Raw genomic sequence first — 11,902 nt, forward strand, 5'->3', positions numbered from 1 at the left:
TCAAATCAACCTTTCAATCCATACAAAACCAAAAATCAAAATCAAAATCAAAGTTTTAGTGCACAGAAAACCAAAAAATGACAATCAAAATCAAAAGTTTACTACACCCACACTCCAACCTACTCGCTCACCCATCCACACACATACCCACACTAACCCATCCTCGTTCTCGTCCCCACACCTCACCGCACCCTACATAACCCCATATATACACATATACTTACCCGCCCACACCAACTATGGCAATACTATACTCACCACATCCATACCCACAAATGGTCACCCACTCCTATAAGAAAAATAATGAATTATTATAATTAAAATGTTTTTTTTATTTTTAAATTTAAAAATAATTTAAATAAATAAAAGAGACTAATAAGCTTTAATTTTGGAAATTTTGAAATTAAAATGTAAGTTCATTAATTAAATTGATATCAATTTATTACTACACTTACTATAATTATTACATTGAAATAAAATTTAATAAAATAAAAAAACTCATAAAATGACATGTGGAAAATAATTATTTCAATATAACCATAAAATGACATTTGACAATTAAATAAGAGTGTGACAATTAAATAAGAGTGTGACAAGTGTCAATACATCATTATCTGCCATCAAGCAATAAAGCATGAGACAATCAACAATTTACTTTTGTAGTTTTTTACGGTTACCATAAGCTTTTGATGTCATTCTTTATATGGCAACACTTGACGTATTTAAAACTACATAATTGTGTAATTTTATGACCACATACATTTTCTGGATTTTGTTGGCCGACAAACCTACACTTGGACAATGTTAGCATAACTAGTGGTGATCTTTACTTTTTATCCGGAAGTCGCCGCTATTTAAAACTCTAATATTAGTAAATTCCTATGTTTTAGGTTTATTCTTTTATACAACAATTTCAGTACTTACGCATAGTTGATTCCTATATCTTTTCTTTGTATTGTAGAGATGTATAACTACTTGTGAGATTATTGGTGTTAGGTGATTCTTAGCAGATTAGTTGTACATATATGCTCATAACACATTTTTTTAGTCTGAAAAACATCTATAGATGCCTATTAAGGTCTGAATTCTAAAAGTAAAAGTAATTGACATTTATGAGCTCCACATCCCTTTGTGAATCTTCTTCGATTTTTACGCATCCTAGATTATTTGTAAAAATAAAAATAAACACTAATTTCTTTATTTGGTCAATCTCTTTAATTTTAGATTTGTGTTGGTAATCATGGTTTGCCTAAACAATACTTGAATCTTGTGATTAAATCTAGGTAACACCAACTAAATGCTAAAGTAAAAGGGATTGGTCAAATAGAGAAATGAATGCTTGTTAACAATTAAAATTTACTAACAAGTTTATAATCTTTATCTTTATTACAAATAAATTAGGATTGTGTAAACAAAATAAGAAAGTACATAAAGGAAGTGGAGGTCATGAATGTCAAATACTTCTAGAATTCAGACCTTTAAGAGGAATCTATGGAATTCATAGGGCCAAGGAAATGTGTTATATATATATATATATATATATATATATATATATATATATATATATATATATATATATATATATATATATATATATATATATATATATATATATATATATATATATATATATATATATATATATATTTATAACTAATCATCCTAAGAACAATCTAAGACTAATAATCTTACAAAAAGCTATACATCTCTACGATACAAACAAAAACTATAGGAATTAACGAAGCATATGTGAAATTACTGAAAAGGAACATAAGTAGAATGAATGATTTTACCAATACTAGAGCTTTAATTATCGGTGAGTTTTGGAAATAGTAGATCACCGGAAGTTATGTTAACATATTAAAAGTGTAGGCTTGTCAGCTAGTGAAATCCAGAAAACGTATATGGTGGTTGATCGAATTTCGTGATTTTATAGTTTTAAATGCATCCAGTTTTTACCTTGTAAATAATGGCGCCAAATATTTATGGTAACCTTTGAAAACACAAAAGTAAAGATGTTGATTATCTTTTTGCATGCAATATATTTAAGTGTTTCAAATATTGTTTCGTCACTTTTTGCAATAAATATAGTTTGTTTTTAAAAAACCATATGTAAGTTAACAACCAATAAACATAATTAAACACATAAATGAACACGCCAGAAAGAACCATCCTTTAATTTAATTTAAAGAAAAAACAAAATAAAAATCACTCTTGAATTCTGGTCCGAAATGTTCCTCTAGGATTCCAGACTTGACCCTGGAACACATTGTTCCGGCCATAGTGGTCATTTTACCAAAAAAATTAAAAAATTTATTATTATTATTATTATTATTTTTAATCAAAAATGCCATTTGTATAGATTAGATTACTATTATTATTATAGTTTTCATATGAAAAAAGACATGTTTTGGCTTCGGCTAGATGGATTTCCTTATTCTAGGTGTTTTGGTTATGTTTGGGACTAAGCATATGCATTTTCATTATGAAAGAGTTCAAATAAAACAAATGAAACACAAAGGTTGGGCCCTACGAGATAATGACTTAGGAGGGTAATAAGGTTTTCAGTTTGTCCGTATTAGATCATTAAAGTTTTTTTTGTACGTATTAGACCAATATGGTTGTTATTACCGTTTAGAAATAGTCCTTTTACCGGTTTTTAACCGGTAAAATGACTATTTCTAAACGGTAATAACAACCATATTGGTCTAATACGCACAAAAAAACCTTAATGACCTAATACGGACAAACTGGAAACCTTATTACCCTCCTAAGTCATTAACCCTAATTTTAAAGACATTGAGAATATATGACCATCAACAGTAAACTACTTCGTTTAGAACTCGTATCGTCCCATATAACCTGCTACTCCTCTATATGGTGAAACTCTTCATCTATAGTCGTCCCTTTGGGGACATCCGATAAAATTGGAACGATACAGAGAAGATTAGCATGGCCCCTGGGCAAGGATGACACACACAAATCGAGAAATGGTCCAAAAAAATTTTTAAACCCTTCGTCGTCTTTTCTGGAACCCTAATTCAATTTTCAAATGCTAATTGAGTTCAATTGCAATTCTTACGTTTCGGTAGTTCATCTACTGAAGTCATGATCAGACAACATGTGGATTCCATGGTCAGATTGATCTTCTTGTTGATGTCTTCAACCATTTGTGGCAAGTAAGGGTGATCTTTCTTTTTATAAAGTTTTCTTTAAGTTTTTTACTTTTCCTGTCATTAAGTTTCATGCTTTATAAACTTCCGTTTATGTGTTGTATATAGTCGGTATGTTATTGTTTATGTGCTGATTTTTTTATTCATTTTGCATCTTCAGTTTCTTAGTTCATGTTGTGCTTTTGCTTTTTATAAAATAATTGATAATAGACATCATCTGCAAGTCCCTCTTGGTTTTACATTTCCCTTCGTTATCAAATGTAGACGTTGATGGGATGTATCAAAGTGAGATTGTTTTTGTACATATAGATGTGTTCATGTAAACATTTAAATGACAAAAAAGAAGTTATTGATAAAATGTTGCATATTCATGTAATGAAGGTCATCAATCATATGAGTTTTTGGACTTAGAAGTTCTGGAAAGGTTGTGAGATAAGTTTAAATGGAAGCAACTATTTTCAGTCAAACAAATCAGTCACATTGATTAGTAAGCATGTTTTCTAAATAATTTGGGTTAATGACTTAGGAGGGTAATAAAGTTTCTAGTTAGTCCGTATTAGGTCACTAAGATTTTTTTTGTGCGTATTAGACCAATATGGTTGTTATTACCGTTTAGAAATAGTCATTTTACCGGTTTTAACTGGTAAAATGACTATTTTTAAACGGTAATAACAACCATATTGGTCTAATACGCACAAAAAAAAACCTTAGTGACCTAATACGGACAAACTAGAAACCTTATTACCCTCCTAAGTCATTATCCCGGGCCCTACATGAGAAACCAGGGCTATGCCTATTTTTAATAAGTTACACATGCAAAAGCGGAGTTGCCTGCACAATTCGAAACGGAAAGACAATTAAGGAATTGACATGTGCGTTTATGGTATGTCATATTTGTAAATTTAAGATCAAAATCGAAATAAGGACATTGTATTTACTTGTTCAAAGCAACAAACTTATTATATTGAATATCAAATTCACAAAATCATGGCATGTAAGTTATTAATTTTGAGATAAATAAGACGAATACATTTTAATAAGTTTACCTCCGGTGTTCCTTTCATCTTCTTAGAGAGAGATCAAAAGGATTTACAATTGGATTGAAAATGTTTCTGGTTGGTTACATTTAGTCGTCTACACTTAGAATTTTGTTTTTGACTTTTTTTTTTTTTTGTATCATTACAAAAAGAAGTTTGATAGACATGTAAATTTATAACATGCATTTTGTGTTTTACTATATGGCTGTGTTTATATATATTTTGTATTTTTATTATATGATATAACATCGACATTTTGTAACTCTTGTGTTTATTGGTCAAGCATCAAAATAGATGGATACAATGAATTTGGGAATTTAAAAGAGTAGAAAGTACGTAGCACTTGTGATAGCTAGTATTCATAATCAATCCAAAAAGACATCTAAACAGGTTCAAAATAGACAATAAAAACATTGTTCTTTTAACATTTCGTATATTTTAACAACTAAACTGGCATCACTAAAACTTAATTTGCCTTCACATGTTATTTTTTAGGGCGTTGGATAATGAACTTGGCTGTTGGTGATGCACGTGGAAATGAATGTAGTACCAAATCTCGAAGCATCTTAACTTCTTCGTCAACAGAAACAGTTGTGCTGAGCTCGATTCGTGCTTTCTTAAGCAGAGGTGACTTAGCCATGATGAGCTTCATAAACTCCATTTCAAGAGCATAGTTATGGAAACCGGTTATCTCCAATCCTTTAAGATGATCCAAGTTGAGACCCGAATAGTCTTCAGGATCAAGCAAAGTAGTCAAAGTTTGACCAGCAAGAGCAATCATCTAATCAGAAGTCAATAAGATTATGAATATCCATTACCAACATGTGATAACATGTACTTTATATTTACCTTCATTTTAATCTTCTCCAAATTTGGGGAGCTGTTAATCACACAGAGAGTAGAAGAAAGCTCATCTTGTTTAGGAAAACACACTTGATCAAGAACAAGTATCCTCAAGTAGACTAGTGAAGTGGGGAACTTTTGTGACATACCACCTGCAGTAAAATGCTTTAACCAGATTCCAAAACAACGATTAAAACAAACTAAATATTCTTTGCATGAGATAAAACTACCAAGTTAACAATTACCTTGATATAAACCCTAGAGATGTTCACAACCTGAACTGAAGGTAAACACTTGAACAACTCAACAAATGTAAACTTGTTTCCTCCTGTAAAGTCTGTTTGATGATATGCAGTCTGCATCAAAATACCTTTGTAATTAAGAAGTTATTTAGTTGACTAAAGCTATATAAGTAGTTATATGGTCGACCTTACCAAGGTAATCTCCTCAAGTAGTGGACAACTAGTAAGAAACCGTTGAAGTATCTTGGCAGTGATCTTAACATTATAGAATCTTAAGCTCTTCAACATACCAAATCCATTAAACATTAGCGGAAGCTCGATTTCACAATATTTGAGAGATAGGTGTTCTAAGCCTTGCAATGAAAAAAATGAACATGGTAGCTTGTAATATCCATCCATCTCAAAAACGAATTTCTTGATATTCTTGCTCCATGAAAGATGAAGTCTAATCTGGTCAATCTCATTAACAATCTCTGCATCAGCGAAACAAATACAAAGTTCTGATATCGGACCCCTATGTAGCAACAAAACGTGGAAGATAGCATTGACAAGCTTAAGTTTATCGATTTCTTCGATATCATATGAAACATTAATGATATCACTACAAGAAAAGAAAGCATTAGCGGCGACGCCTTTAGCAGCGAGAGCCAGCAATAGCGGCGACACGTAAAAGACGCGTTACATGTCGCCGCTATTGCTGGCTGTCGCCGCTAAAGGCGTCGCCGCTAATGCTTTCATTTAGCGATCCGCGTCATTTTCACCCCAGCCGTCCGATTTGTTTTCAATCTAACGGTTGTTAAGGAAAGCGGAAAGGCGCGCTGAGTTTTCCCTCCGTGTGTCGCCGCTAATGCCCTAATGTCGCCGCTATTGCCCTACGTCGCCGCTAATAGCCGTCGCCGCTAATGCTAAACGCATATACCCTTCACAGTTTACCTTTCTGCCATTCACAGCTTACCCATAACTCTTTCTCTCTCGTTTTTTCTTCAATATCTCGCAATTTTTCAACTTGGTGGACGCATTGCTTCTTGGACCGGTGCTAGCTAGCTTCTCCTTCCCTCAAGGCAGCCACAATACCGCCACAACCCCAACCAAGGTCGACATTTAGCCAAAATTCCGAAATTGCCCCCAACCAAGGTCAAATTTCTCATCTTCTTTATGATTTTTCTGTTTTAGATGATAAATAGTGAGTATTTTTCAAGTTTGTTGAGTGATTATGTTTGTATTTTGAAATATGAATTGGTTATGCATTTTGTTGGATTGTATGTATTTTGTTGGTTATGCATTTTGTTGGATTGTTGAATTATTATGTGTGTTTTGTTCATATTTGTGGGAATTTTGTTGGATTGTATGTATTTTGTTGAAATTTATGTTTAGATTACATTGAAGTTATACCACATTGCCTTAACATGAAACTTAGATGTATATATTTGTATAAAATTGGAATATGCAAATTGGATTAAATTGGAATATGCAAATTGTATGAAATTGAATATATACATTTGGCTTAATTGTATGAAATTGGATGAAATTGAAATATGCATTTAGCTTAATTAGGTTATTGAAATATGAAATTGGATGTATACATTTAGCTTAATTAGGCTATTAATAGCAACTTACTTCTTGTAATGTATTGTATATGGTTTGAAAGTGCTTAATTTTGTTAGTGACTTAATGTTTGGCCAACTTAATAGCAACATACTTTTAGTGACTTAATGTTGGTCATTACAACTTTAGCTTTAATTAGGTTATTAATAGCAATGTACTTCTAGTAATTTTAATTTAATTATAGAATAAATTTAAATTAATTTAAAAAAAACATTAAAAAAATAATAAATTAGTTGTATTTGTAGTTGGAAATGCTTCAAACAATGTTAAAAGATCCGGAATGTAGTGCTGCACTTGAAGATTGGTTTCGTTCATTGCCACAACGAAATGAAACCGGAGGAAACGAGGAGAGCGATGATGACGAGTAGATAGTTGTAGGATTTTTTTATGTTTTATTTGTGCAAGTATTTTAGACTAGTATTTTCGATATTTTGTTATATGTTAAATCAGACGAGTAATTTTAAACGGATATTGTATTAATATTTTGGAATGGAATGATATAGGATTAGATTAATTAATATCATACCAGTTTTTTTTTTTTTTTTTTTTTTTTTTTTTTTTTTTTTTTTTTTTAATTTTAATGTGAAATATATATATATATATATATATATATATATATATATATATATATATATATATATATATATATATATATATATATATATATAACACCAATATCGGCGACGCCTTTAGTGGCGACAATAGGTTATTACCGGCGACACGTCTTTAGCGGCGACGTTAGCTTATTAGCGGCGACAAGTCTTTAGCGACGACAGCCACGCATTAGCGGCGACAGCTTAATTAATAGCGACAAAATATCAGCGTCGACGTTTTAGCGACGACACGTCGCCGCACTTTTAGCGACGACGCCTGTCGCCGGTAATGTTGTACTTTCTTGTAGTGTATTGTCATCAAATACAAGTTTCGGATCCCTGTCCAGCAATACCTCCATCTTTTTGATAAAATGCTTGTCCTCAATGCATCTCTAATTGGCATAAGAGTCAGAATTTTTTCAATTGTATCTTGAGGGAGACCGCTGATTCTATCCGAACTTTGGCGTTGAGCTTTCATCTCTTGATGAGTCCCTCAAGTGTTGGATACTCCACACGGCTGTGAAGTAGAATTCAATGCCAAATAAATTTAATTGCAATAGACTCTTTAACTATATTATCAATTAGCCATACATATATATATGAACTGGGTATTTCAAAATTCAAACAAAGATACAACCAATTGGAACGAAAAGACATATATACAAATGAAAAAAAACACATGGTACCTCAAGATGAATAGTTCTAAAATCCTTATTATACACACAAGGTCATCACATTTTCGATATTACTACATTACATAATTTCCAAAAGTACGCTTTAGAGACTTAGACTACCCAACAGAAGCATTATATAATTGTTATACATGTTATATGGTATCAAGAATGTCCAACACACACTAACAATTAGGAAACTATAAAGAGGATAACGTTTCCCTCTCTTGGTGATTAGAAATATAAATGTTTAACAATATATGTCAATAAAAAGTGGTGTTTATTGTCAATACAGATAATATCGAAAAGATTTAATAGAAACGGAACAAAATTTCTAATCAGATGTGATAAAGAAACCATGCAAATGAATAAAAACAAAAATTAATTGTCAATTTGACTTCTATATCAGATACTTAAAAACCCTCAAGTCGTTATATTAAACATGAAAAATATAAGCATAAGAACTAGATTCAAACTTCAATGAACCGGATTTTAGTAAGTTCTACGATCTATACACCATTAAAACAAATAAGATTCATTACTTAGAAACAAAATCGAAAGCTTGAAGGAAACCTGAATTAATGGTTTAGCTGCAAGCTTCCGATGGGTGGGAGTTGAAGAGACCGCCAATGCCCAGATGCATGGGAAGCGAAGAGACGGTTTATGGCGGGTTTTTTTCTAAAGGTCTAACTTTTATATTTGGTCACTCTTGACGATACTTTACTATAAGAACCCAGTAAGTTTGTCTCTTTTTAATATATCTTTTATTACATTATTATTATATACTATAATTTAAGTTAATATGCTATTATAACTTTAATAAATATTATTGCTTAGAGTTTCTGTTCAACATATGTAATAATTAATAAAAATAAAAGACTAAAATAAAATAGGTTGATAACTATACATTTTGATGAACTACGGGTGACATGTGTAACAAAGAACTTAAATATCCTTATACATTTTGTTTCTACATATCTTCCTACCCAGTGGCGGACCGTCTTAGGGGTGTTCTAATACTTGTATATACTCATCCATATGAATTCAAGTTAAAAAAAATAGTAGAATGACATCTTTGCCCCTGGTTTCCAAATCATGTGAATATATATAATATAGATAGCAATGCCCGATAACAAAATTTTCGGAAGATCACAAAGGAAATCAAAACCAACTTTGTTTATTTAGGATTCTATAAAACAAGGAAACTTAATATACATTAAAATCTATAAAAACCCACGATTATAATAAAGATTACAACAGTTTAACCTAAGTTTGAGTTAAGAAAACTGAAAAGTTTAAACCTAAATCAAAAGTTTATTCTCGCCACCAGAATACTCATAACTCACCGGAAGAAAATCACTGACTATTAAGACCATTGCTGTTTTGTACTGTTTTCCGGTCGCCGGATTGTTCACGCCGTTGGTATCGTACGCCCTTTCTCCTATTCGTCAATCACCGGAGCCTGTTGAAACTTGGCCTCCGCCGTCCGTCGACCATTGTGCGTTTGGGTGCTCTCTGCTACTCAGGGTGGTCTTCATTCTCGTTTCTCATTATAAGAGGTACATAGCTCTGTGTTTTTATTTGTCCTTATATATCTATTAATTGATTTTCTATCGCTAGTGGAGTAAATTTCTAGGCAACAGTAAAGTAGAAATTGTGAATTGCAGTTTTGCAGAGAGCCTCAGTTATGACTACTCACATCTGATATTATTGACATATGGTATATATTAAAATAATATATGTAAAAGTATATATATTATATACACTACTTTATAAACTATTGACTTGTTTGCATATATTCGTATATAACTTATGAATTAGGATATACAAAAGTGTATATATATATATATATATATATATATATATATATATATATATATATATATATATATATATTACTTTATACTTATTAGTTGAATTTGCATACAATTTTTGATGAATTGTCGTGTATATATGAAAGTAATTAATTGTCAAATAATGGAACTAAATCATTACCGAGTGGATATATTTTACGAAGTAATTAATTGTCAAATAATGGAACTAAATCATCGATTCAACGATAGTTCAACGGAGTTGCTTCGACTTTCAACAACTTTAGATCCTAAGCGTGTTGATGAGCCTTTTCGAATTGGTGATATAATTAAGTTAGTAGATAAGTTTTATCCTGAAGATTTCAATGAACAAGAGAAAACAGTTTTGAAGATACAGCTTCAACATTATGAGATTGATGTTGTTCAACATGCAAATTATAAACTATTGGCATCTATGTCCGAATTGTGTCAATGGTTGATAAAGACTAGAAAAGTAGCGAACTTTCATCTTATTTATCGAGTAGTTAGTCTTATACTTACTTTTCCAGTTTCTACTGCCACAACAGAGAGATCATTTTCAGCAATGAACCTCATTAAAACAAGGTTACGGAATAAAATGGAAGACGAGTTTCTGAATGACTCATTGGTTTTGCACTTCGAAAGAGAACTTGCTGAAAAGATTAGTTTAGAGACAATTGTAGAAGATTTTAAAAAAGCAAAAGATCGTCGTGTTCCACTTTGATAAACCATTTAACAATCTTTATATTAGTTTTCTTGTTTAAACTTTTGATATGTCATAATTTTGAAATAAATAAAACTTGTTTATATAGTTTAATTATGAAGTCTTAATCTTGGCCCCCCTAGCTGTAGTGCTTGTGTTCCGCCCCTGTTCCTATCCAATTAAATGGTGACATGTGTAATATTTAATGTTCATTTAATGAAATTTAATGATATTTTAGGATACCAATATGATACATGTCATAATTTAAATGAGTAGGAGGATTGGTAGCAACAAAATGTAGGAGAATATTTAATTTCTATTTCTAATAGCTATTATGAAAAAGTAAAATAAGAAAGTATTTATCTTTTACTTTTGGTTATGGTTTTAAACATGACATACCTATTTGGGCAGTTCGTTGGTCGTTGGTCGGGCTATAAATGTAGGTTGAAGGAACAAAGTTTATAAGTTAAAAAACAAAAGTTTATTTGAGAGTATGAGCCTAAAATTTTAATTTAGAACAAAAAACTCTTAAGTTAAGAGTTATTTCAAGTGATGTTTAAAGAAAAGATGTTGTCTATCATAACAAAAAAAATGTGTTACCCATAAATGTTACGTATCTTTGATCAATATGTCATCTTCAAAAAATTATAACTATTTTTACACAAATAAAAGTACAACTTCCACTTCCAAATCAAAGCTACATGTATTCTACCTTCCAACACCAACTACAACTTTATTACTTTAACTCCAACTTCAACTTCAACTTGAGCTTCAGCTTCCTCCAAACGACTATTTTTACCAAACATAACCCTAGTCTATCAAAATATTTATTTAGATCATGGAAATTTCAAAAAAGAATCCATGGTTATGTTGCAAATCATATTGTAAACAATTTTATGCTATTGGGCCTTTTAGCCAACATTTAAGGTCGACATTTTAATAAAAGTTTTATGTAGGCAATTAGTTTTCATATGGCTTTGGTTAGAGGGATTTGCTTATTCTAGATGTTATGGTTATGTTTGGGATGAAGCATATGCATTTTCATTATGAAAGAGTTCTAACAAAACAAATGATACACAAAGGGCGGAGCCCTACATGAGAGGCTTGGGCTTGGCCTATTTTTTGTAAGTTACACACGCAAAAGCATAAGTTGCCAGCATAACCCGAAACGGAAAAACAAGGAATTAACATGTGTGTGACAACCCG

At 31.3% G+C, this 11,902-nt stretch overlaps 1 non-coding gene and 1 pseudogene across 1 annotated transcript; one reads left to right on the forward strand and one right to left on the reverse strand.

Annotated features, from left to right (window-relative positions):
- The first annotated feature begins 2,902 nt into the window (after positions 1-2,902).
- Positions 2,903-3,009, forward strand: LOC111896529 (U6 spliceosomal RNA). Its single transcript, XR_002851943.1, has one exon. It is a non-coding gene; the product is annotated as a U6 spliceosomal RNA (small nuclear RNA).
- A 1,685-nt stretch (positions 3,010-4,694) lies between these two features.
- On the reverse strand, positions 4,695-7,971 carry LOC111896467 (F-box/FBD/LRR-repeat protein At1g13570-like; annotated as a pseudogene).
- Positions 7,972-11,902: the final 3,931 nt, after the last annotated feature.

Source organism: Lactuca sativa, chromosome 4 (genome assembly GCF_002870075.4).
Source record: "Lactuca sativa cultivar Salinas chromosome 4, Lsat_Salinas_v11, whole genome shotgun sequence".
NCBI classification, from domain to species: domain Eukaryota; kingdom Viridiplantae; phylum Streptophyta; class Magnoliopsida; order Asterales; family Asteraceae; genus Lactuca; species Lactuca sativa.